Below are 26,577 nucleotides of genomic sequence, written 5' to 3' on the forward strand. Positions count from 1 at the left end.
CAGAAAATCGGCTATACAGCCATCCTGATTTTTTTAGACACCTTTGTGTTTCTTAATCTAGATTGTTATAGGTAAGAGAATATTAGAATCATCTGTAGAATAATATATGAATTTTCTTTTTAATTTGTTTCTTACAGTATAAAGCTGTGCTATCCAGTATGGTCATCACTAGCCATATATGGCTATTGAGCTCTAGAAGTGGACTTAGTCCAAATTGAGATGTGCTCTAGACACCTAGATATCCATTATATACATTTGACTCAGAAGACTTTTATAAAAAATGTAGAATAATTTATTAATAATTTTCAATAGTGATTACATATCAAAACAATTTTATTTTTATATATTGGGCTAAAGAAAATATATTAGTAAATTTAATTTCACCTTTTTCTTTTGTTAGATTATATACTAGAAAATCTAAAATTGCATATGCAGCATCAGATAAAGGGCTAGTATCCAAAATCTGTAAAGAACTTATCAAACTCAACACCCAAAGAACAAATAATCCAATCAAGAATTGGGCAGAGGACATGAACTGACATTTCGGCAAAGAAGACATCCAGATGGCCAACAGACACATGGAAAAGAGCTCAACATCACTCAACATCAGGCAAATACAAATCAAAACCACAGGGAGATACCACCTCACACCAGTTAGAATGGCTAAAATTAGCCAGTCAGGAAATGACAGATACCTGTGAGGATGCCAAGAATTGGGGAACCTCTTACTCTATTGGTGGGAATGCAGGCTAGTGCAGCCACTCTAGAAAACAGTATGGAGATTCCTCAAAAAGTTGAAAATAGAGCCACCCTATGACCCAACAATCATACTACTGGGTATTAACCCTAAAGATACAAATGTAGGGATCTGAAGGGGCATGTGCAGCTGAGTGTGTATGGCAGCAATGTCCAAAATAGCCAAACTATGGAAAGAGTCCAGATGTCCATCAGTGGATGAATGGGTAAAGAAGATGTGGTATATACATACAATGAAATACTATGCAGCCATCAAAAAATGAAATCTTGCTATTTGCAACGATGTGGATGGAACTAGAAGGTATTATGCTAAGCAATCAATCAGAGAAAGACACTTATCATATGATCTCTCTGATATGAGGAATTTGAGAGGCAGGGTGGGGGCTCACGGGGTATAGGGAGGGAAAAATGAAACAAGATGGGATTGGGAGGGAGACAAACCATGAGAGACTTTTAATCTCACGAAACAAACTGAGGGTTGCTGAGGGTTGGAGGAGGGATGGGGTGGCTGGGTTATGGACATTGGGGAGGGTATGTGTTGTGGTGAGAGCTGTGAAACATGTAAGCCTGATGATTCACAGACCTGTACCCCTGGGGCAAATAATACATTATATGTTCATAAAAAATAAAATTAAAAAACTGCATATGTAGCTCATGTTTCTCTTGGGCAGAATGGATTATCCATAAAATATTTTTAATATTTTTAATGAAATGTATTAGCTTCCTATTGCTGCTCTAACAAATTACCACAACTTCAGTGGTTTAAAACAATACAAATTTGTTAACTTGAAGTTTAGGAAGTCAGAAGTCTAAAGTGAGATTGCAAGGGCTGCATTGCTTTTGGAAGCTTTAGAGGAGAATCCACTTTGTTGCCGTTCCAGCTTCTAGAGGTGGCCTGCATTCCCTGGTTTATGGCCTTTTCCTCCATCTTTTAAGCCAGGAGTGTAATACCCTCAAATCCCTTTCTCTCCATTTATCTGCCTCTGATTTCTGCTTCTGTTATCAAAACTATTTCTCTGACTCTGAATCTCCTGCCTTTCTTTTAGAGGACACCTTGGGCCCATTTCAAGATCTTTCACTTCATCATATTTGCAAAGTCCTTTGTGTCATATAAGGTAACATATCCCTAGTTTCCAGGGATAGGATGTGAACATCTTCAAAGCGCCATTATTCTGCTCATTATTTTAAGTATGTTAAATGTGCTTTCTTGGTTGGTTAATTGGAATTTTTGAAATTTGGGTATGCTCAAATACTTTAAGAACAGTGACACTTTAATACCAACAACCAACCAAACAAACAAAAAGGCAAGTCTAAAGTGGCATGGTGCAGTGGTTTCTCATCTAGTAATGCTGCTGACCGCAGCATGGCCTTGGTGACTTTAGCCACTTGCTTTCTTAGGTCTTTTTCTGTTTAGCAAAAGGATATCTGTGGACTTTACAGAAGGGCTATAAAACTATAATTCTTTGGGCCATAGTTCAAATGGATTCTACTTGCTTTAATGATTAGTTTGAGTACTGGTAAAAGGAATTTCAGCCATGAGATGTTTTCTATATCCTTTATCAGACTTGTACATGATGAGGATGTGAACTGTGAATTAGGTTTAATACATTACAGATAGTCAAGAATTATACTCTTGTTGGATCTTGATTTAATAGGTCAACTTTCTATTAACATGTAAGCTATTTACCCTGGTAATCTATCAACTTTGTGACATAACGAATCTTTCTTTGAACTTTTTAAACATTACTTTCTCTGAATAATCTCCTTAATTCTAGGAAGGTTTGGGAAATTTTTAGAGAAAAAGCCACAGTGCTTAGGCTGAGAGTTATGATTTTCAGAATGGATGCTGGGAAGATTGAACAACTTCTTATGCATTGAGTATAATATAGTTTGACCATTCTCTTTTTAATATATCATTATAATATGGTTACTTCATTGTATTTTTTTATTTCTGTGTCAGCAGGAATAATTTTTATTCAAGTACAATAAAAATAAATAAGCTCTGAAACCAAATACAAGTGATTTTAGGAAAATTAGTCCTTTTGAAATATTTGTGACATCATTTCTGATTTAATGTAAATGATAAAAAATTAAAGAGGTGGATTTATGTGTTCAGAGATTCTTAGAGAGAGACAGAGAGAGTCAGAGGGAAAGAGAGAGAGATACAGACACATGTACACATGGGGATAGAGAAAGTTTGAAAGAGAGAGAGAAAGAGAGAGAGAGAGATCCGTTCCTTTTGAAGATGTGATTTAAAGGTCTCCTTTATTTAATATGTTAGGAAATTATGAAGCCAAATATATTGGGATAGGTAGATGATACTTACCAAATCACTAATTGAATAAAAGTGAAAATTCAGGCTATTGTTTATTTTTAATTGTGTAATTTACATAAAATCCTATCCAGAGAAGGAATAGTACCAACTCGTGTTATGTGAAGTCAGTGAAATGGCAATGCGATTGGGATGTAACAAAACTTTTCCTTTTCTAGATTGAACTACAGATCATTATTTTTCATGTGACTTTTCCATAATTAAGTCAAAGTTTATGGTAAATTTTACTAACACTGGACAAATTGACTCAGATAAACTAATATAAAATAAACTTTAATGGATGCTGTACCACAGGATGATTTTCTGGTTGTATTTATTCAGTGCCAACAAAATCCTTAAGATCATTTTATATAATTTAGCTAATTCTAGGACATGCTTCAATGGATTAAAATCAATCATGGTATAATGGAGTCAAAAGCAGCTAAAATAGAGAATCTGCTATGAAGTTATTAGAGGATTGATATAAATATTGATCAATATCACAAATATATAAAAATCTGCATTCTAAAATAAAATATTGTGTAACATAATAATGTAGTAAGCTATTAACAGCTAAAATCATTGAAGATGAAAGTTTACATATTTTTAAGTAAAGAATAATTATAAATTTATTAAATTTATTAAATATATATTATATATAAATATATATTTATTAAATATATACTATAGATGTAAAAAAAAAGTGCTCCTTCAAAAAGAAACAGAACAGATTCTTAATTATTAGCATAACAGTACTAAAGTTTAGAAATTTTTAACAGTTCATAATGATTTAAATTTGTTTCAAAAAGCTAGATTTATTTCTGACTTAGGACCCTGAACTTTGAACATATGTTTTGGAATCTCAGACTAATCTTAAAGCCCCATTTCTCTAGTTGACAGTCTCATCCTAAAATATCTAGTCTTGATCATTACTTCCTTGGTTTCCATTACAGGTCTTCAAACCATGAAATATAAAGATGCATCTGGTAAATTTAGCATTCAAGCAGGTGTGTTCTCCCAATACATACCTGAAATATTCAGTATCAATCAAGTGTTTTAAGTAGTCTTTTCTAATTAAGCAGGATTGTCTGAACAGATTCTTCCCTGTAGAGAGAACCTCTTATAAACGGCTACCTTTGCAGTAGTTAGGCCTGTGATGTTGCAATACTTTTTATTTTTATGCCTTTCATAGTTCCCAGTTGCCATTCATTTAGATTCAAGTCTTGAGCACTTAAAATGAGGGTACATCAGGGGAGTTGTGAAGATGGTAGAAGAATATATTTTCCCAAGACTTGTTTTAGAAAATCTGTTTTACAGTATTTTTGAAGTTTTCTTTTTTTTTTCATAGACATAGAATACCAATCTCTCATAACATCTTAAAATGTTTACTACCAGGCAGAACTTAATTGATTTGACCTGGTCACAAAAGATGTGTCGTTATATCAATTATCTCCCGCCCCCCAAAATCATAACCCTCTTTTCACAATGACTGTTGTTGTACTTAAAAGCAATAAATACTTTCTTATCTGTTTTTTTTTTTTTTTTTTTTAGTAAAACTATGCCATTTCTTTTCATGATCCATTCGGCGTTAATTAATCAGTTGTTTGTTTGTTTGTGCAAAGTGCTGAAACCAAAATAGGATGTGTAATTCTACCATAGGTTTTAGCAGAGCTGAAATTTTAGTGACAGAATCAAATTGGAATCCCATATTCCAACTGGCACTGAAGTTTGCCAGTCTTGTCCTTTCATTTCCCATTATTGTTAGTCATAGTAATTTTTTATTTTCCTCCTCTCTTAATTTCATTTTCTGAAGAGATATTAGCAAGCCTTTCCAATATAGAAAATAGATTTGTTTTCTTCATGTACAGACTAGCTTCACACTTTGATCCATTAAGGCATTCATTCACTAATCATTTGTACTCTGAGGGATACAAAGATTAAGTACATTTCTATCTTGTCTGTAAAGTAAAAAAACCAGGGAGAGAAATGAGTTCGATTCATATTTTTATCCTTAGTCTTCTTCCTTTCCTCTGCCACGCCTCATCCTCTTCTCGTTTTACTCTTTTTTCTTCATTGACTACCTTATTCCACCATATCAGTTAGTATGTAAGCACAGTGAAAATGAACTTTCAATATTATATTAGTGTCTAATATCTCATTTTCAACATAGATGGTTAAGTATTAATTCAAAATAACTACTAACCGTTTACAATGAACAAATCAATTATCAATTGCCAACTATGGGTTTATGGTGGTTATTTGTTTTAATGTTAACTCTCTTGTGAAATTCTTTGTCCTATGACCAGTAGGCAGGAGGTATTCAACAAGTGGTTGCTGAAAGAATCCGTCAGCCTCTCCAAATTTTGAATATTACATCTGCTTCTTCCCCCTTGTTTATTCTGTCACTGAAGGGCATTAAGTTGTCCCCTCTCCCTTTCTTTATTGCAAAGCTGCTTTGGCTATTGCCTAGGGATGCTGTTCTGAAAATTGATTGATGACTTGTCTAGGAATCTTTCTTGAGTTCAAAGTGAGTTGAATGGTATTAAATGCTAATCTAACTCATTTTACTTCTAACATTGGGCCCTAAAAAATTCTTTCTTATATTTGATATCTTCTTCAGTTTGAAGGAATTTTGAAAAATATTGTCTGATGACTTTGAAATTTGATTTCCAGTTCTTGTATTTCATATCAACAAAACCTCCTTGCTTGAAATTACATATACATTTTAAATATTCTGGAGATATTATCTTTTGTGTTGTAGTTTGACTTAGGGCTATTCTGGCTTTGGTGGTTTCCAGGTAACCCATCAGAACTGAACACGATCAACTGATTGCCTGTTTTACATTTTCAGAGATGTAGTTACTCCTTGTGAGATCAAAGGAAAGTACACAAAGGAGCTTGTTGAGAACTATATTTTCCCCCTATTTCAACCACATTTTCTCCATTTAGGTGGTGGTTTTTGCTTGCTAGCTGGAAATTTTCATACCTGTTGTAGAAACAAATAAGTATTGATCCATTTCCACTTCTTAGAAATAAAAAGTACTAGAGATTTTTAAAAAGAAAGCACATTATGAAATTCCAAAGTCCCATACTATTTCTTTTCACTTCTACATATATTTATTTTAATTAGAAAATTTTCTAATGCTGTAAAGGGTTTACAGAGCTCATCTAGTTTAAATATTTCATTTTAATGAAATAGTTCAGACATACAAACAATTTGTATGTAGTATTATAAATGTCTATAAATATCTGTGTACTCAAGATTCAGTCTAAGAAATAAAGCATTGAAGATTCGGCTGAAGTTTCCTAGATGTCTTCCCAATGTCATTAACCTCCATTCTTCCCAAAGATAACCTCTACCCAGAATTTCAGGCTTATCATTATCATGGATGTTTTTATACCTTTCCCACATATAAATATGCTCAAAAATATGTAATTAATTTTTGCACATTTTAAAACTTGATACATAAATGATATCATCCCACAGGTCTCCTTCTGCAAACTGCTTTTATTGTTTCTGCTCCAGATTGCATATTTTAGATGTCCATGCTAACTCAGATAGCGATAGTGCATTCATTTTTCTTTTTACTGCTTCTTGTGTCACAGTATGTGATTATTCTATAAAGTGCTTGCCCACTTATTTATCTAAAGGTGTTTATATTTTTTCCTCCTTTTTCTTTTTTTTCTTTTTTCTCTTTCAAGTAATTTTGTAATGGGTTTTTTCTGTGTGTGTGAAGAGAAATACACAGGAGTAGAGAGACTCAATTTTAGGAAATAAGGATCTTCAACAATCTCTAAACTGTTACTGTTCTAATATGCTTTCCATGGTCTCTTCATATTCTCATCATTCTTTCATATTGCTGGACTTACAAATTTTTGCCAATTTCATACCTATGATATGGTGTCTCTTCGTTTTAGCGTGTATTTCTCTAATAAGTAAGGTATCTTTTTCAGATATTTATTGGCCATTGAGAATCCTTTTCTGCCAATTGACTATTCATCTTGGTTCATTTTATCCTATCATATTTTTTTGTCTTTATAGGTTTGTAAGAAAGCTTTATGTACTTGGATACTAATCCTTCTTTGGTTACATGAAGAGCAAATATCATACTTCTGTCAGTCTATGCCTTGACTTTTTTGATGCAAAGAAATTTTTATTTTTATTTTTAATTTATTTTTATTTTTTTTTAAAGATTTTATTTATTTATTTGACAGAGAGATCACAAGTAGGCAGAGAGCCAGGCAGAGAGAGAGAGAGAGAGAAGCAGGCTCCCTGCCAAGCAGAGAGCCCAATGCGGGGCTCAATCCCAAGACACTGAGATCTGAGCGGAAGGCAGAGGCTTAACCCACTGAGCCACCCAGGGGCCCCAATGCACATAAATTTTTAATTTTAATATATCAAAATAACATTTTTTCCTTTATAGACTTAACTTTTTATGTCTTAATGTTTAATAAACGCTTCTATTCCCATCTACCCCAAATCACAAAGCTATTTCTCTCTAAAAGGTTTTAAGTTTTGTTCTGCATCTTTAAGGCTTTGTCCTACCTTAAATACATATTTAGGTATGAATTATAATTTTTTCATATGCCTATTCTATTGCCTGAATAATTCACTTTTCCTCACTGCTCTCTCATGCCACCTGTTATTTATCAAGTTCCCATAAATTGAGAGATATATTTCTGAGCCCTCTATTCTATTCCATTGGACTAATTTTATCCCTGACCCAAAGCTACATTGCCTCAGTTACTGTCATTTTCTAGTCTCAATAGTTAATATGAAAATTATCCATACCTTATTCTTAATTATATTGTATGTAAAATTGTATTGACAAGTTTGACCCTTTGTTCCCACAAACACATTTTAAGATTAACTTTTCAAGTTCCATGAAAAACTATAGTGGGGTTTTAATAATAATTATATTATTAATTTATAGCATTGAGTCTCCCATCTAGGAACAGGTATGTTTGTTCATTTATTTTGGTTTACTCTTCAATTTTAATAGATAAATTAGCCATGGGCCAAAAAGTCACATAGTCAATTAATAACAAAACCAGTAATAGAAGGAAGGTTTCTTGACTCCTTAATTGCTCATACACTAAGAAGGCTTAATTATTTAGTTTAAGAGTGGAGTCCTTGCAACCATTGCATGCACTCAGGAAAGTGAATTCAACTTCCCAAGTTTACTAAGTCCTTGATAATCAGGTTGTGGTCAGAGGGCTTGTTAAAAATGCAGAATCTCCATTCCTTCTCTTGTCCTACCAAATCAGAATCCTCCTTTTAAAAAGATTCCTGGGTCTTTGGTAAGCAGAGTAAAGTTTGTGAAGTATTGCTTACCAAAATGGAATCTTGAAATTTATTGCATTGGCTTTTTCTCTAAAACCTGTCAAAAATGCTAGTAGTAATCTTGAGATGATTGAATTGCTAAGGGTTCAGATAAGTAACATTGAGAACTATACAACGACCCTTCGGTCTTGCTTTTTGACCACGACTCATAGCAGCCATCATTGGCTCTGTCGAATGAATATCAAAAGTCCAAAATGAGAAAAAATTGTATAAAAAATATGTATTCATAATCGTATAACTTTAAATAAAACAAAATATTAATTTTTTTTTTTCTGAAAGCAGCATATCCCAGGTTTCTTTGGGGTTTCTTTGGGTATCTATAGTTATTCAGGGAACAAATATATTTGCTTTGAAATCAGTAGCTGCTCCAGACTGGCATTTTAGCTACTAAATGCCATTGGGGAAAACTGTTGAAAAAGAGATGGAATACTGGGAGAGAGAAGCACAGGAAATTCAGTCTTTAAAACAAAGAAGAAAGATCAGACGATCTTCTTAAGTAGTCATATACTATTCATGTTAATCCCTGTTCAGTCGTCTTCTTAACTACTATAGCAGCCAGTTATCTACAGGGCAGAGGGGGGAAAATAGGTGAGGAGAGGGGATTAAAAAAAAAAAAAAAAAAAAGTGAGATTCCCTGCAGTATCACCTCAAGCCACTAGGGGTATCTTTGTACCATTTTTCATCCTGCACCGATTTGGAGTAGAAACCTATATTAGGGGAAAACCAGGGTCCTCGGCATTTTTTGCGAGCAGTGCACCCTGAATCCAAAAAGATTTTTTAAAAAGAGGAAGAAAGAAAGAAGCCACAGTTCTTTCGATCACCTGAACAGGGCTACGAAATCGCTTTACTGGACATCAGCGCCAGGGATTCATTTTTGAGGTCAATTTCCAATCGAGATAAATCTATTGGATTAGTAGGATTATCTGATTGCAGCCGAAAGAAGTAACGTTGTTTGATCATTTGTATTTCTTGCCTGATGGTCGGATTTACATGGAGGTGGCTTTGGGTCCCGAGAATCCTGGATCGTGGTTTCATCTGGAGAGAAAAAAGGATCAATCGACACGTTTTGGAAGTGTCCGTGGGTGAATAAAAAAAAGGGGGGGGGGCGCAAAACTGGGGTTGCGGCTGCTTAAAGAAGAAAAATAAATAATAAAAGGAAGCATCTTGAATTTTGAAACAAGAATTACCAGTGCTCAAGATTCGAAAAAAGCGTCTAGAAGCTGATAAATACTTTGACCAATTCAGCTTGAATTTGACGGTGAAGTGTTGTAGAACTGTCTCCTTGAATGATTGGAAGGGGACTAGGGGAGGATGAGGGGGCCCCCTCTGTGGCTTGATCTTACCGAGGGTAAGTTTGGGGGTCTTTTATTGGGAGGGGGCTGCCAGGGTTTGTGTGCCGCTGCGCGGTAGGTGCTGCGGGCACGGCGCGGGTGAAATGGGGAGAGAAAGGGGATGTAAAGCCACCTCGCGCATCTCGGGGTGGATCGCTGGGGAGCTACCTAGATCGAGCTTAAAAACCTTATTTTGTGGCGTTGGCGGGGAAGCCAAGCAACCCTCCGAGGTCTCAACTTTGCATCGAAAACCTCTCCGCTGGGAGATCCCTCTTGGATCCAGTGCTTTCCTCCTAGTGATACTTTAAAGAGAGGTAGCAGGGTGCCTTGGAAAACCTGCCTGTGCAGGGAAGAACCCAAGTAGCAATCGCGGCTGCCTCGACCGCGGTTTCGGCGGCTGTCTTGGCTTCTATGGGAATTTTGCAGGGGGAACTGGCTGTTGTCGTGTTATCTTGTTCTCTCCCCCTCCCCCTTCCCCTTCCCGCCTCCTCCTCCTCTCAGCCGAAAGCTAAAGGGTTACAGGGTCATTGCATTGGATAGACACAGAAGTGGGTGACGGGCCACACATGTTGTCTTGTAATTCACTTGCAAGACTTTGCATAATACAGTCCGAGATAACTTTCCTGGAGTTGGAAGAGTCCAGCAAGGCATTACAGCCTTTATGCCGAGGGCCCCGGCTGGCGAGTGAGCCAGGCAGCCGCTGCATTTCCGATGCATCCCTACCCTGGCTGCCTCGCCACTCTCTGGCTTTTCTTTCCAACTGAGCGGTGCGCGCGCGTTCCCAGACATTTTCTTGCAGCTGAATACAAGGAATTTTTTTTTTCCTTTTTATTATCTTATTTTTTAGCTCCCAAGAAAAGCTTTTCATTATTAGCAGAAGGAAAATCAATTTCAGCAGATATAATTAAAATTAATCACTCAAATCTGTAATATTAATTGACTTAGGAAACTAAAAGTTGCTTTGGAATCCAGAAAAGCATATTATTCTGAACCAATTTTGGAACACACATAGGTTGTTCTGAGCAATAACATATGAAAAACTGATTCACTTAAAATATGTATATAGATACGTTAAATAGACTAATGACTATCCCCCACCCCTATATACCTTCAGACACCTCAGCATTATAATTTTAGCAGGCTCTTCCTATTTAAGGCCAATTCGTTAAATTTTAAATATTCAGACAGCCAAATATATTAGGATAAGATGAAGATAGGTAATTGCTAAAATATAAAATAATGATTTTTTATACAATTTTATCTTTTAAAGAAAAGCTTCAAATATTTTTCGGGGGTTTCTGTTTACAGATTATGATATGAATGTAGATACTTTTACGGCTTTAGCATTCAAGCCTCTCCATTATGTGTGAACTCATGAAAGGCAACTCTTCAATGTCATCTGAAGCACTCATCATCCCAGTACTTATTTCAGGAATTCCAAATTCATCTGACATCCTGGTATTAAAAGGGGAGCCTTGCCAAACTTTCTTCCTGGTTTTGTGTGTATTTGTGTTTCTTAAATCTAAGTTCTGAAACAAGCACAATGACATTCCTTTTTTTTTTTTTTTTTAAGATGAAATAGCAAAATAGAAAACTTTGTCTCCCAAGGATTCTGTGGTGGAGAAGTTAAATATTTCCTATTTCTGCAGATTTTGTGTAAGCTTGTTAGAGGTGACAAAAATAGCAAGAAAAAAAATAGTTTTTGTAAGCCCAACTGTTAGTTTTAAGGAGATATCTGAGATGCTAGATTTGCCTTTCTTCTACGCAGCTCTAAGTCACGTGGTTCATGTGCAGGGTGAGCTAGAAGAATGGATGTTCTGTGTGTTGGTACATTTTAGCCACTGATCTTGGCTGCACAGTCCAACAATAGTTAACATCTTTTTTTCAAAGCTTAAATTAGCAAAAAAGAGTCAGCTAGTAAACAACCCATTAAATGATGATAGTGAATAATTAATGAAGGTGAATGGGAAGTGAGCTGATTTTTTTTTTTTTTTTTCTGGGCTAGTAGAGAATGTAACATTGCTATACTCCGATGGAAGATATGAAACATGAGAAAGATGGTTCTTTTAAAAGTTATTTTGTTTATTTCACAACCATTGAACTGGTGATCATGGCATTTGCCATAGTGCCATAGCTGCAAAAGACTCAGCTTCAAGTGCCTTTGTCATGGATAAGCAGTATCTTTCTCTGTCAGGAATCATCAATACTTTTTACTCCATTTTATTCTCTTTCATCAGTTGAAGAGAAAAGGGAAGGCTTTGTCTTATTCTTTGGTTTCTATAAGCAGTTCCTGCACAAAACTTTAGTAACTTTGTAGGTAGTAGACCCACTTCGGAAGGTCAATAATGATAGAAATAAAAGTAAAATTACATACCACAAAAATTTTTTAAACTATAGTCAATAAATAAGAGAGCAAGGTACCCAGTAATTGAAATGCTCTCTACTAATAGAGTAGATCACTTTAAGAACTACTGAACAACCTGAGAGTTCACTTAGAAAATCAATGACATTTTGCTCTACCTTATCCAAACACATATTTTTGGTCGTGATTGTTAGAAGAACATGGTGGTCTCAATCAGCTCTTCCAATTTTGATTCAGAATAACACAAAATGTGGTAGTTTAGGATGAAGGGATGGAAACGCTAAATGACCCCCTCCAGAAAATTGCAAAAACAGTTCATGACGTATGTGACAAGAAATAGCATTGGATTCCCCAAAGCTTATGACTATGGAAAAACTGATGTTGCATTCACTGGAGTTTAGTTTGACAGCTGCACCTGTCCCTCAAAAGCCTTCCATGTGTTCTAACTGAAATACCATACAGTAGGAGTTAAGATATTTCCTACAGTTTCCTGCTATGATTTTGAAATGATTAAATACAGTTACATGCTATTCTACGTTAATCGATTTTTTTGAAAAAAAAAAAAAAAAGCTACACACTGTTAATTGAAAGTAAAATGAAAAGGACAATAGTTTTTAATGATTTGCTGAAATTTAACACATGGCATCCAAAAATGCAAATTTTCCATCTCTTTTGCTCTCTTGAGATATATAAAAACAAAGCAGAAGTTTCAGTTAATTTAAAATTTTAATTTTTTAATATTTCAAATTTGCAAAGCCCAGAAAATTAAAAAAAAAATAAAATAGTGAACATTCATGTTGAAACTAGAATGTCCTTTTCCTTTTTAATACCATTTAAAGATAATTTAAAATATTTTGAGGTAGCTAATCTGTTAATCTTGTGGGATAGCAACATTCTCAACTGTTTCTAAGAAGAGAGATTCCTTAACAGTTACATATTTGATTATTTTGACTTTGTTATTAATGGAATCACATTAATGATGTTGAGTATTACTATGTTGCTATAAAAGGATATGAGTCCTTTTTGCCTTTAAAATTCTGCCCCCCTACCCAAGTGGATAAACCCACCTATCTGGTAGTAAACCTGTGTGAGAGAGAAAGGTTACCAACTCTAAGCATAACTGAAGTCAGAGAAAACTAGTAAATCACTTCAGGCATTTGAAATTATTAGACATTAAACTTTGGGGGGGATTTTTTATGAATTCATTTTATAACAGTCAATATAATCTTTTCTGTGCCTATTTCCATTGCATGTAAGAGAAATTCCAGTCAATGGCACAACGCTTTACTGCTGCCATTACTGCAGACTTTATAGATCAGAGATGTGTCAGCATGTTAGCTTTAGCAGTAATGCCTCTTTTGTGTGAAACCTTATGGGCCTTGCAGGCAGTCTCTCATCCTGACACTCATAAAACGTTCAAGTCCCCATATTTATTATTTAATTTTCTTCCTATATATAGCAACAGAACACTTCAATATATGAATGTGTAGCCAAAAAATGACAGGCAAGCGTGAATAGGACTAATGAGTTTTAATAATACACATATTATGGACTGCTAAAGGAAGTTTAATTAAGAAAAACAAGTTGAGCATGAAATTCATTTTGGAACAAAAGCAAGTTAAGTTACTGCTACAGATGTAAAATCAAAAACCACAGTGGTGCATCACAGGAAATGATGTTCTAGCCCGAGACTAGACCTACTTAATGCAGTTGACATCTTAGGACTTGCCTTGAAGTTGATGAGCTTGGGTTTGACTCATGAAATTGAAGGATATGTACTTTTTTTACTTTTCTCTGGTTTCCATAGCATTTTAGTTTAGTGTTTTAACTATGTATCCAATCATATTTTTCTTACACAATGCTAGTACCCTTGGGACAGGCCACACAGTAACCTTTTCTTTTTCTGTAGTCTTCTCTAACAGCACATCTGCAGGCGGTTAGATCTACCTGACCAAGCCCAGGCCATCCTCGTGGGGGGTGCTGTAAGTGGTGCTTCAGTAAGAAATCTGCTTCCCTATCAACTTAACTGCACTTGTAATTGTTTAATTTTTGACATAATTTAGAAAATTAGTAGACATATTTATTTGTTTGGTTATTTGTTTATTTGGTAGTGCCAGTGGGGAGAGAAAGGGCAGAGGTTGGGAAGCAGGCAGAATATTGGGCAACTCTCTTCTTAGAGTGTGGTTTTCTTACATTTTGTCTATATCTAAATAACATAGTTATATTCTGAAGAGAGCGAAGATGTCAGGCAATTATATGAAGGTTTTATATATGTTCCTCAACAACTTCCTTTTTTGAAACAAGCATCTAATTGATGTACTTATTGTTTTATACAGATGTTTGGGATCACTTAAACATAATGGTACTTTTTTTCTTCCTTGACACACATGGTGAATGTTGAGTCTTATAAAAAAAAGAGATTAATCATAACATTTAACAGTAAATTGAGAATTCTTGTTGCCTTTTAAAAAAACAGTTATGGTGGATACTTTCCTACTGTCATATGGAATAGAAACTGTGCTTGGAAAATCAGGAAGGTCCCACCCAGGAAATCAATTAATATTGATTCGATAAAAACTAACTTGGGATTGTCACTAGTATGAGTTTTTTTCCATAAGATAACCACTCCACTTGTAATAGAATTTACCAAGAAAATCGTGATTATGGTATATGACATTGACTATTCACACCTAAAAATAGTACTTGAGCCATTTAATAGTTAACCATAGCACTACAAGGTATAAAGGTTCACTTCAGTAACCATTATGTTTCAAGTCAGTGCATCTGTCATTTTTAATTTGAATCTATATTACTTAGCTGTCCAAAACTTTACACACAAGTGACAGGTGTTATCTATCCTTTTGCTTATGGGTAAAAAACAGCCACAAGTTACATTACCTCTTTAGCTATGCCAAGTTTTCTAATGCATGTATTACTATGAGTATTGATACCAATATTTCCCATTATTCAGACCCATGGTCTTCAGTAATAACTTCTGGGGAGTTGTTGAATATATAAAGGTAAAATATATTGCCCAGTGAAATAACACAGTAGTAGTAGTCTATGATGGCAAGCGTTTTTATCTTGTGTTTCCAAACTGTACCTGGCTGGATGCCTGGATGGCTCATTTGGTTAAGCGGCTGCCTTCAGCTCCACTCATGATCTCAGAGTCCTTGGATAGAGCCCAGCATTCATCGGCATTGGGCTCTTTGCTCAGTGGGGAGCCTGCTTCTGTCTCTCCCTCTGCCTGCCACTCTGGCTGCTTGTGCTCTCTCTCTCTCTCTCTCTGTCAAAGCTGCACATTACTGGTGACCAATAAATATTTACTAAGTGAGTAAAGAGACAGGTTCTAGCCTTGGACATTAACAACTAACTATGTGACCTCCTGCTTAATATGCGGTCTCTTCATTTTTGCCTTTTTTTTCTTAACATCAATCAGTTATTATTTGAATTGACAGGTATTTTCGAGTTATATGCAAAATTCCAAAGGTAGAAAGGAATTTATTTAAAATATTGAATTTTAATCAAAGACAAATAATAATTGAAACTTTGTAGTGATTTTCATTCTTCCTTTTTTAAATTTTGATAAATTATTTTATTAAGACTTACAAGTGCAATAGGATTATTTCTGGTTAGAATTTACTAAAACGTGCAGTAGAGTTATTTTCTGCCGTGAAGAAAATATGATTGCCAAGGAACTTTGGAGGGAGTAAAAGTAAAAATTAGTCAAACACTTACAAACACTTAGAACATAGACAGTAAGATCTAAACTACAATAAGTTTGCTGTTTTGGTCATTATTCAAACACTTTTTTCATTTTTTTAACATTTTATAATCCCATACTCCCTACTCAATTTTATTTAAATGGTAAACTCAGTTAGCAACTTATATTCCATGTATATGTTAAATTCTTATGAATATTTATTCATTGATGTTCTGTTACATTAATGCCCTGTAACTAGAGCATTGTTTTGAATTTTATTATTATTAGTAGTAATAGAAGTGTAATATGAGGGTGCTGGGAATGGCCAGCAATCCCTGTACAGAAGGATGAAAGATCACTCCAAACTTTGCTGTGGAAGAGAGGAGAAGGAAGGGGGTCAACGCTTAGAGCCGAAGACCCTTTGCTCTTTGCTCCCACTTTTACCTTGAGGATAATCACATATTCTTATCACTGTTTCTCATGCACATGATTTGTGATAAGGAGTCTTACTGAAACTGGGAGGGTCTGTTTAGGGGAAAGATAAAATATGCTAATCTGCATGTTCTACTAAATATAGTCTAAGGGACAAGGCATACATCTCTTAGGTCACAGGGTGGCTGTTTGAGCTAAGAAAGCTCTGCTGTGAAGTCAGCTCCCCAGGGCATTCCAATGGCAGAGGGGTTACCAGACTTGGGCATTCCAAAGGCCCACACCCTTCTGAAACCTTCCTTCCTTCACCCCCAGGGGCCTCTGTGTTACGTTTTAGCAAGCCAATTATTATGGCTTATTTCATGTTCTACATTAACCCCAACATGAAGGGAAAATAAAAGATGTGGATGTCTGAAGAATATTGCAAGTGTAGTATTCTTTACCCTTTGGGGTACTGGTTGAGCTCTAAGCCAGGTCAGGAGTGACAGGAAGCCATTATCATTGTTTGGGGCTTTATGTGAAAGGAGTTGGTGGTCTTAGTCCAGTTCCTAGTAGACAGTTACTCCTTAAACAATAGTCACTATAGTGTTTGCCAATTCCAGCAGAAGCCTGGGGCTGAATGGGCACAAAGGTTTAACTACCCTCTCTCTGCTAATCATCCTCCAAGGGGTCAAGATTGACACACCCTGGCACAAGGCCATACTGAGAAACTTAGTGCTGCCTCTGCCAAGGTTGTAGCTATTCTCTGGCAACAAGGGATTTTTAAAAGAGGACTTTAATTAAGCAGGGCACCAGGAATGGCAATTCTCCACTCTTCCCAGGCACAGCAACTCACTAGAAATGAAAATAAGCTTAAATAGTGAATTGAGAATGTAGTGCTGCTCTTAGGTTGTCCTGTCTTCTCTGTAAAGATAGTGGCGGCCATAATTAAGTTGCTTCTGGAAGCAATGGCTTGTGACTCAAGAGTGGCCCCTTTTAGACAAAAGCATCAATTAATATCAAGGGAAATAATCAGCCCTACCTTGCTGTCTCTCCTGAGTTCTTGAGTGATTATTCATTTTCTTCTGGGTGATCAAAGGGTCGCCAATTGGTTTTAAAAATATGTCCTGCAGTATTTTACATATACATTAAAACCGTTGCCCATACCTCTTTTTTTTTAACATCCTGTCTTATGAACTTATGAATTTCTGTCCCTCTCATCCCCTTCACCTTATTTATTTGAAAGTCAAGACTATGAAGTTAGATTTTAGATTTAACAATTAATATATGGAGATTCTGAGAGCAAATGCAGAGTAAAACTTATTTTATACAGTTAAATGTTAGATGGTTTATTTCAGCCACCCCCCCACAAAACAGGAAACTCTCCAATACTCAGCCATTAGTTGTAATGATGGCCATAGCAGAAATGTTCAGATGTGAATGCAGAGAAAATGCTGTCACTTTGATCTCTTTTTCTTTTTCTTTTTTTTTTTTTAAGATTTTATTTATTTGACAGAGAGAGATCACAAGTAGGCAGAGAGGCAAGCAGAGAGAGAGAGAGAGAGAGAGGAGGAAGCAGGCTCCCTGCTGATCAGAGAGCCCAATGCGGGACTTGATCCCAAAACCCTGAGATCATGACCTGAGCTGAAGGCAGAGGCTTAACCCACTGAGCCACCCAGGCGCCCCTGATCTTTTTTTCTTTGTCTTGTCAGAAGAGCTATGACATCTCAGAATTCCCTTTTTTTTTTTTTTGCCAAACAGTGATGGAATTAGTAACTGTCTATATGGCCATCCATGTACACCCCTGCATAATAAGGAATTTTTATTGTATTCTAATTTGTTTCTTTCTCTCTGTTTTACCCTCTCTTGCTGTAACTCCAATTAAAGTAAAGCCTTCACAGGGTCAGACATCACCGATGGATAAAATCTGAGGGTAGGGTTAATTGATGAAAAATAATATAACAAATGAATGGGTTATTCTCAAAGACTAAGGCCAACCTAATTATATGATTATAATTCTTCTCATCCTGCTTGGGAGTAGATCTTACATTCTTAAAATAGCCTAGAAATTCTTGAATTTTCAGCCCTTATCCAGCCTGATGCTCTACCTTGCCTTCGAGCTGCTTTTATCTCTTTGTCTTGAAAAGCCCCAGGCTTCACAGCATTTGGGCTTTATCTTGCCGCTGTCTGTGCCCTGGTCTTCCCTGCTATCTCCTACTCATCCTTCAGAACCCAGTTTACCCATCTCTTTTTCAGGAAGATACCCACTTTAGTCCAGACCCATTAAATCTCCCCTCAGAGGAGTACCTGTGTGTTTCAGTCAGTTAAGCATCTGACTCTTAGTTTTGACTTGGGTCATGATCTCAGGGTCATGGGATCCAGCCCTGTGTCTGGCTCTATACTCAGAGCTCTATGCTTTGTGTCTATGCTCTCAATTCTTTTCCTTCCCTCTCCCTCTGCTGCACTTCCACACTCTTCCTCTCAAATAAATGAATAAATCTTAAAAAAAAAATCTTACCTCAGAGCACCATGCATTACCCTTTTTGGCAAAGCATTTATGACTAAATAGTTATCTGTATGACTGATTTACATCAAGTGGGTCTTCCCCATTGAAATTTAGTCTCCGTGAGAGTCCGCGCTATGCCTATTTTGTTTATGTGGGCCTTGCCAATGGCTGCCACTAAACAATGTAAGAGAATGAAGGAGGCTATGCTTATAAATTACTGTGATAGAAACTACTGCAGATTCAGTTACAAGAAAGGTAACAGGGGCTTTGAGAGTTGAGGAAAGGAATTATTTTTGTGGCTGGAAGGATCTGAGAAGGAAGTACTGATATTCGAGCCAGGCTTTGGGGGATGCTAGTGAGGGTTCCTCTAGGCAAACGCTGCCCAAGTGAGCACTTCCTAGGAAGGAAGGTCTTGGTGAACAAGTTGGGCTCAGTTCACTGCTACTGCTCCCAGTGCTATGTGCTGCCTTCCATTAGTCTTGTTTTTTCACCAAGATAGTCTGCTACTGGGTGTAACCTTGGCAACAAACTCATGGTTTTTTTCCTGCTGATCTTTGAAATATTTTGTTGGTAAAATTTTTTTTCTTTTATTACTGTCAAATTTTAGTTTGCCTTTTCTCCTTAGCAATCTATTCTCTCTTATTTTCTTACATCATTGTAGAGGTTCATTTAGAGTGGAAGTAGCTTAAGGAGAAAGAAAACAAATACAACTGCTTACGTTTTCTTCACATGGTGGGGAGATTGGGATGTGACTCTGGGAAACTATTGAAGCCTACTTACCCTTTCTCTAAAAAGGCGGCTCTGGAGAAAAAACTGAGAAGGGGGAAGGGTTTATCTTTAGTCTATTAATTCTTCAGCCTTATCTCCTTCAATCTGTGAGAACTCACTGCATTCATAAAACTGTGATCTTGTTTTATTGAAAAATGTTTCAGTGGCTTTGTGTTTCTGATCTTCCATTTAATTATCTGTTACAAGGAGATGGTAATGATCTCTACTTTGTGGTGTTTAGAGACACTTAAATGAGATGATGCAGTTAGCTCACTGGCCTCAATCTATGCTCAACTGGAGTTAGCTATAATCAAGTTATTAATTAATGGTGGTCTTGGCAGAATATACTTGTCACCACATTCATTCTCAGTAGCTACTTGTTGGTATGGCATAGCATGGGCCACGGAATCTCTTGAACCTCTCTACATGATCAAAGTCTTGAACTTTGATATTCCTATCTCAGAGTAGACCTTTCATAACCCTTGGTTCTATTTCTCACTTTTTCTCCTTGTACCCTTCTGGTACTGCTTACCTTTCTACCTCAATACAATTTATCTATTCAACACTAGAATTGACATTTCTCATAACCTTTGCTCCTTGAAATTCTAACATTCTTGACTTGCTTATCCCCAGTCCTAACTTATTTCATCTACTCTTTGGCCTATATTATGGAATGTTGCTAGAGGAAGTCTCAATACCACAGGGTTTGGAGATGCTCTGAATTGTGCTTATTAATTAACCCCAGCAAGATGATCAACAACCTTTTTATTTTCTTCCTGTTAGTGTCCTGTGTGTTTCACTTTCCTCAAATGTTCAAAATGAGCATATGGCTTGAGTTGGTCTCATTGGGGAGCAAAGCAAAATGTCATGTATCATAAAAGTTCAGGAATGTTCTTTGGAGTTAGGCAGGACTAAGCTTGTTTCTAGGGTCTCCCTTTTCCTATCTTTGTGGGCTTTAGAAAGTTATCTAAACACCTGAGTCCTCATTTTCCTCTTCTCAAATAACAGGACACGGCTTATAAATTGGTGGTGAGGACTAAATGACGTGAGACATGTAATGTAGTTTGACAGGGCTGAGTGAATAGTTGATTATAATGTTAATCAGTTTGGTGTATTCACCTATATTTTAAATCGAACATGACAACAAAATTGTTTGTGGTTTCTTTCTCACCATTTAATTCACTAATTAAAGTGAGGTAGCAGTCCCCACATTTTTGTGATTATACCATCCCATGTTTATGATAACCAAATCAAAAAAGTATAAAATATGTACATGCAACTCCTACATAAATATCTCTATCATCAGATTGCAAATCACACACAGAAATAGACATTAAAAGATGAAAAAGATAAAATCAGTATTTTTAGTATCTTTTAAATCTTGATGCCTTCATTCCATCATTCATTAATATTTTAAGACGTAGAGATTCCAAGAACACAGTTCACAGCTAATGAACTGGATGTAACTCTGTTTTTCAAGTTAGTTTCTTGATGTTTCGAAAATTTTTGTTGTTATTGTAAATGATTAGATAGCCATAGTTTTGAGTCTTGCCCTGTAGCTGAAGAGCTTGTATTAGAAGTTTTGTATCTGCTTGTTTCTTGTTCTTATGCTTGTATTACTAGTATTTACTTTTACATATATTTATCTTGTGAGAAAAATTTAATTCAGTTCTCCTTTTTGTGAGGGTTACTTTAATTACAGGATGACGAAAAATGTGTGAGTCTACTTATCCAGTGATGCTACCAGTCAAGTTAACTCTAATATATCACTCTATGTTGGAAAGAAACAATAACAACAAAATCATCTCTGCTGGCAAACCCACCATGTTAAAGGGCTGTGGGACTTCCCAAGAACATCTCAAGGGCTGTACATATCACACCGTCATGTGGAGACATTGGTATTTAAACCATATATTCATATTAGCACAGCTTCATTTCTTTCTCTTCAGCTTTACGTAAAAAAAATTATGATACATAGATCAGTGCTTTACTTTCCTTCTCTCATCTGGTCATCTTGTGGTAGGGTATGAGCACAGGGCTTTGGAGATCCCTGCTCCACAACCCTGCCAGATTAATTTTCTTGTGAATAAATTTGATAATATTCTTCCTCTGCTAGAAATATTTAATGGCTTCTTATCATCCTGTGAATAAAATCCAAACTCTTTAGCCTTTTAATAAAGGGCTTGCTTGATTTGGCCATAACCTGCCTTTCTCGTCTCATTCAAGGCTGAACCTCATTTACTCTGTGTGCTGGCCAAACTAAACCATGCCCTCCTCAAGCATTACTACTTCTTTTCTTGCTGTGGTAGGCCAGGTTTTCCAGGGGAAACATAAAACAAAACAAAACAAAATAAAACATAAAGACTCTGAGATGGAGGTTTACCTGTGGGAAATTTATTGGAGCATGTCACTGGGAAAAACACCTGGGAGGGAGTGAGGGAATCACAGTCAGCTCCTCCCTCTGCCCCTTTCCCTAAGGAGCTTCAGGGCCATGGTGGCCCCTGGTCTGCATTAGGCAATAAGGCCAGCCTTCCACTGGTGTGGACCAGTCATGGGAATGTGAGCCATTCTCATGGAAATTGAGCACTACAATATCCACTACATATACTTTCTATGTTTCTAGAATGTTTCTAGAATGTGCCCTCTGCCTAGGATCTCTTCCATGACTACTGATGTTTGTTCAAATCTCTTTCCTAATCTACTAACTAGAGGTAGGCCTGTTTAATGTCTAGTCATATTTTGTGTGATTGCACTCATTTGTTTATTTGTTCTATTTTTAAGTACTTACTATGTGAATTAATTACACATTAGTTACTTTAAGTGTTCAGTTACTGAAAGGACTCATGGGACTCAAATAGTTTATATTCCTTGGACAGCTTTGTTTCAGGCAAATAGTACAAGAGAACAACAACAGGAGAAGGATATGCATCCAGTGGGGTTTGGACGCCTCAGACTCAGGCTTCTTTGTTTGCCCACTGCTAGGTCACACAGGATACTCCTTGTCTCCAAGGTCTAAACATCTCCACTGTTTATGTGAAACATCTTGGTAAAGGAATCCCAAATCTGCTGGTGGTCAGATTCTCTTATAGTGAACTAGTCACATAAGCATATTCCAGCTACATGGGTGGCCTTGGCCATTGAGAAGACTGCACTGAAACCAGTTATTATTAAATGCAATAATTATTAAATTATTATTAGAAAATCAATTCCTAAAACCAATGATTATTACTGAGTGCTGGTGGCAGGCTGATGATATATTCTGACCTCAAAATGACTCTTAGATCCATAGGTATAGAATATTATTTACTTTTATTTAATACAGACCATCTTCATTATTCCTAGGTCTGTATTTTCAGATTCATTTATTCACTAAAATTTATTTGTAACCCCAAAGTTAGTACTCATACTGCTTTTGCATTCACAGATATGAGCAGAGCAGCAAAAACTCTGGGTTGCCCTACGAGCACGTTTCCAGCTGAGGCTATCCAGGGAGATATTCTGCCTCCTTGTTTCAGCTCTCATATAGACATGAACAGAGAATAGAAATGGTAGGGGGAATGCCGTGTAGTGCAAGAAGGTCCAGCTCGGGGGCCAGTTGGAGGGGCTCTGAATCCCAAATCTGTCATCAGTTAGTGGGGTGGCCTCAGACAAGTCAGTCAAACTTTTGAAACTTGTTTTCTCTTTTGTAAAGTAAAGAGAATTGAGTCTACTACAATGAATTGTTTTTAGGGTTTGAGATTATAATTTACAACTGTGTGAATAATTTATAACTATTTAATTTGTAACTGAGATTATAATTTATAACCATGTGAATAATTTATAGCTATTTCCCTAGGAGCAATGGATCCATGTTCCCTAATTTGGTGTTTGCAATGACTTTATAGAACATAGCTATGGTAAATAATAACAATCAGCTGTATAGCCCTGGGCAAGCTCCACCTTATGCTGGTGGTACATCAGCGTCAGCTGCGGTTTGCCTGCATCTATATAAGGATTGTCAAATAGATTTTATGATGGCTGTGAAGCATTATTTTAAAACAACAAACACGAAATCCTTGCCCTTGAATAAGAAATTCAGTAGTGGGGGTTGGGGTTGCTGGGTTCAACAATAAAACAAATAAAAAACTAAAATAAGCAAGGTAGAAAATAAATAGGTAATAATTTTATAAAAAGACATGTAATAGACTATGTAAAGTTGTAAGTCGGAACTTTCCTGTTGGTTCCCACCTCCCCATTCAGCAACCATTTGTTGAACACATGTCACTTTCCAGCTTGCATTAGAGACTTTTTTTTTTTTAATGTGGCTTATTCCTTTAAAATATTGTAACTACTTAGGAGCAAAAACTCAATTGTACTCTCATAATATTTAGCACAATAGCTTATATGTTGTAGATACCTATTAAATGTTTGTTGAGTGAATAGAAAACTGGATGACTGTGTCACCCACTGTGATTATCTAATGTTCCAGAAAGTTCTTTCTACTCTCTTAGCATCATCTCTTTGATCTGGGTTACTCAGGAACAAAACTAGTTCCAGCTATTATGATGAATTCATGCAAGTGAAATACTACCATCTATATGCCTTTAAAAATATTATTTATTTTGTATTTTATTTTTCTCAGTGGTAAAGTAAAAGAGTAAAAAGTAAAAGTAAAAGAAGTAAAAAAAGTAAAAAAAGAAATTTTTGAAGTAGCATCTGTACTAACTGCAGTGTTCGATGGAGCTAGTCTTGTATGATTTATTAGACTCATCTACTTGTCTGGCCTGCTGAATTAGGCTTTCTGATTGTGTTATTTTCATGTATTTATTATAAAATATTTCAAACACATGGAAAAACAGAATTGCATAACAAAGGTGTAGGGGTGTGTATGTGTCATCTAACACTGTCAAATCTTAGATTTATAAAACTTGCTGTAGTTAATTAATTGTGTTCTTTTAAGGCCTCACCACAGGTTATCAATCTTAGTGCCAATTAATTACCAATTAATTAATTAATGCCATTAGTTAATTAACTGCTGGAGTATTTCATACACTTTCTTCCTTACCCAGGGATGACAAATATTCTGTTACTACATATTTATGAGATCTGTGATAATATACAGCTTTGTTTTGCATATTTTATGCTTTATTTAAATAACATTTTACTGTCTTTGATCTGCAACATGCTTTCTTTAAAACTTTTGAGATTTATCTAAGTTGACATATTTGGGTCTGGGTCCTTTATTTCCACTGATGTATAGAGTTCTGATTTGTGTATACATCATAATTCATTTATCAGTATGAGTTAGTGGACATTTAGGCTATCATGAAGTTGGAATTTTTTGTCACCCATTATTATTTTAGCATAATCCTGTGTAAACACATATGGACAACCAGTCATTGCATTTGATATAAAATATATATAAGTTCAAAATGTCAAGTAAAAAAAGTAACAAAATTAAATCTATACTTCCAATAAGAACAGGGTAATCCGTTTAAATTTCTGTTTCTGTGAAATTGTCAGAGTATTTACCTAGACTCTGTCCTTTCAAAGGAACATGAAACACTTTTACAATTCAATTTTAAGTGCACTAGGATCAATTTTTTAAAAGTGTTAATTGTGAAGTGAGAGACTGTTATCAGGTGCAGTGATCAAGAGGACAGCTTTTAAATCAGATGCCAGTGGGCTCCTGGATCTGTTATTGATTCGCTGAGAGACCTTGGGCCGGGTGTTTAACCTCTTTAAGTCTCAGTTCCTCTGAGTAAAACGGGGATAACTATTTAACCCATGTTATAGGGTTATTGTAAATGAGATGTAAATGCATAAAAGCAAAGGGTTTGGCATAGAGTAAGAAAGCACCAATAAATAGGAAATAAGCCTGCCAACAAATTTATTTGAAAGACTTTATATTTAGATACACACACATATATGTATGAAGACTTATAATAGACTTATTTACATATATGTTTAAAATTTCATTAATTTAAGCAACCCATATTTTTACATTAGACTTGGACAACTGTTATTATTATAAAAAAAATTCTGAGAAATCTTTGGGGCAGTACTGTAATTCTCCATACAGGTAAGCCCATGTAAAATGGGATGTTTTTGTGAAGCCCAGAAGTGAAACATTATTGGAATTTGAAAATTCACCATGGCATGCAGAATTCTAATCTTTCACAACTTGTATAAAAGTATCACATCAGTGGGAAACAGGAACTGCTTTCTTTTTAACATGGTTAGGGATTTGTGAGTACAAAAAGCATTATTTCATTAATAATGAAACAAGTACTTAAAAAAAATTTTTTTTTATAAACATATAATGTATTATTAGCTGCAAGTGTACAGGTCTGTGAATCGCCAGGTTTGCACACCTCACAGCATTCACCATATCACATACCCTCCCCAGTGTCCATAACCCCACCACCCTCTCCCTACCCGCCTCCCCCGGGTCACCCTCAGTTTGAAACAAGTACTTTTTATTATTAATAAGATACCAAGTGTATAAAAAGGGAACTTTTGGAAATCACTGTGCATGGAGATTGGGCTGAATGAAAAATGGCGATGAAGACTTTTAAAGTGCCACCACAGGTACTCTATTTTGGGTGTCAACATGGTGCTTTTTTGTTGTTGTTGTTTGTTTGTTTGTTTGTTTTTAATTTATTTTTTTATTATGTTCAGTTAGTCACTATATAGTACATAATTCGTCCTTGATGCAGTGTTCAGTGATTCATTAGTTAAGTGTAACACCCAGTGCTCATCACAGCAAGTGCCCTCCTCAATACCGATCACCCTGTTACCCCCTTCCCCCATTCTCCTCCCCTCTGAAACCCCCAGATTCTTTCTCAGTGTCCATAGTCTTTTGTGGTTATCTCCCTCTCTGATTTCTCCCCCTTTGGATTTCCCCTCTGGTCCTCCGTGCTATTGATTATGTTCCACATACAAGCGAAACCGTATGATAATTGTCTTTCTCTGTTTGACTTACTTCACTTAGCATAATCCCCTCCAGTCCCATCCATGTTGATGCAAATGGTGGGTATTCATCCTTGCTGATGGATGAATAATGTTCCATGGGGTATATGTACCACATCTTCTTTATCCATTTGACA

At 35.9% G+C, this 26,577-nt stretch overlaps 1 protein-coding gene across 9 annotated transcripts in view; it reads left to right on the plus strand.

Annotated features, from left to right (window-relative positions):
• NLGN1 (neuroligin 1) overlaps positions 1-26,577 on the plus strand; it is an 824,956-nt gene that overhangs the window by 145,358 nt on the left and 653,021 nt on the right. For 7 of the 9 annotated variants that reach the window (XM_032842374.1, XM_032842377.1, XM_032842379.1 and 4 more), the window contains exon 1: positions 9,101-9,759. The exons of the other annotated variants lie outside the window; for them this stretch is intronic. The gene's annotated coding sequence lies outside the window, so the exon portion shown is untranslated. Of the gene's footprint in view, positions 1-9,100; positions 9,760-26,577 lie in introns of those variants that run through there. 9 annotated transcript variants of the gene reach the window in all.

This window comes from Lontra canadensis, unplaced genomic scaffold, assembly GCF_010015895.1.
Source record: "Lontra canadensis isolate GAN:19392208 unplaced genomic scaffold, GSC_riverotter_1.0 scaffold129, whole genome shotgun sequence".
In the NCBI taxonomy this organism is placed as follows: Eukaryota; Metazoa; Chordata; class Mammalia; order Carnivora; family Mustelidae; genus Lontra; species Lontra canadensis.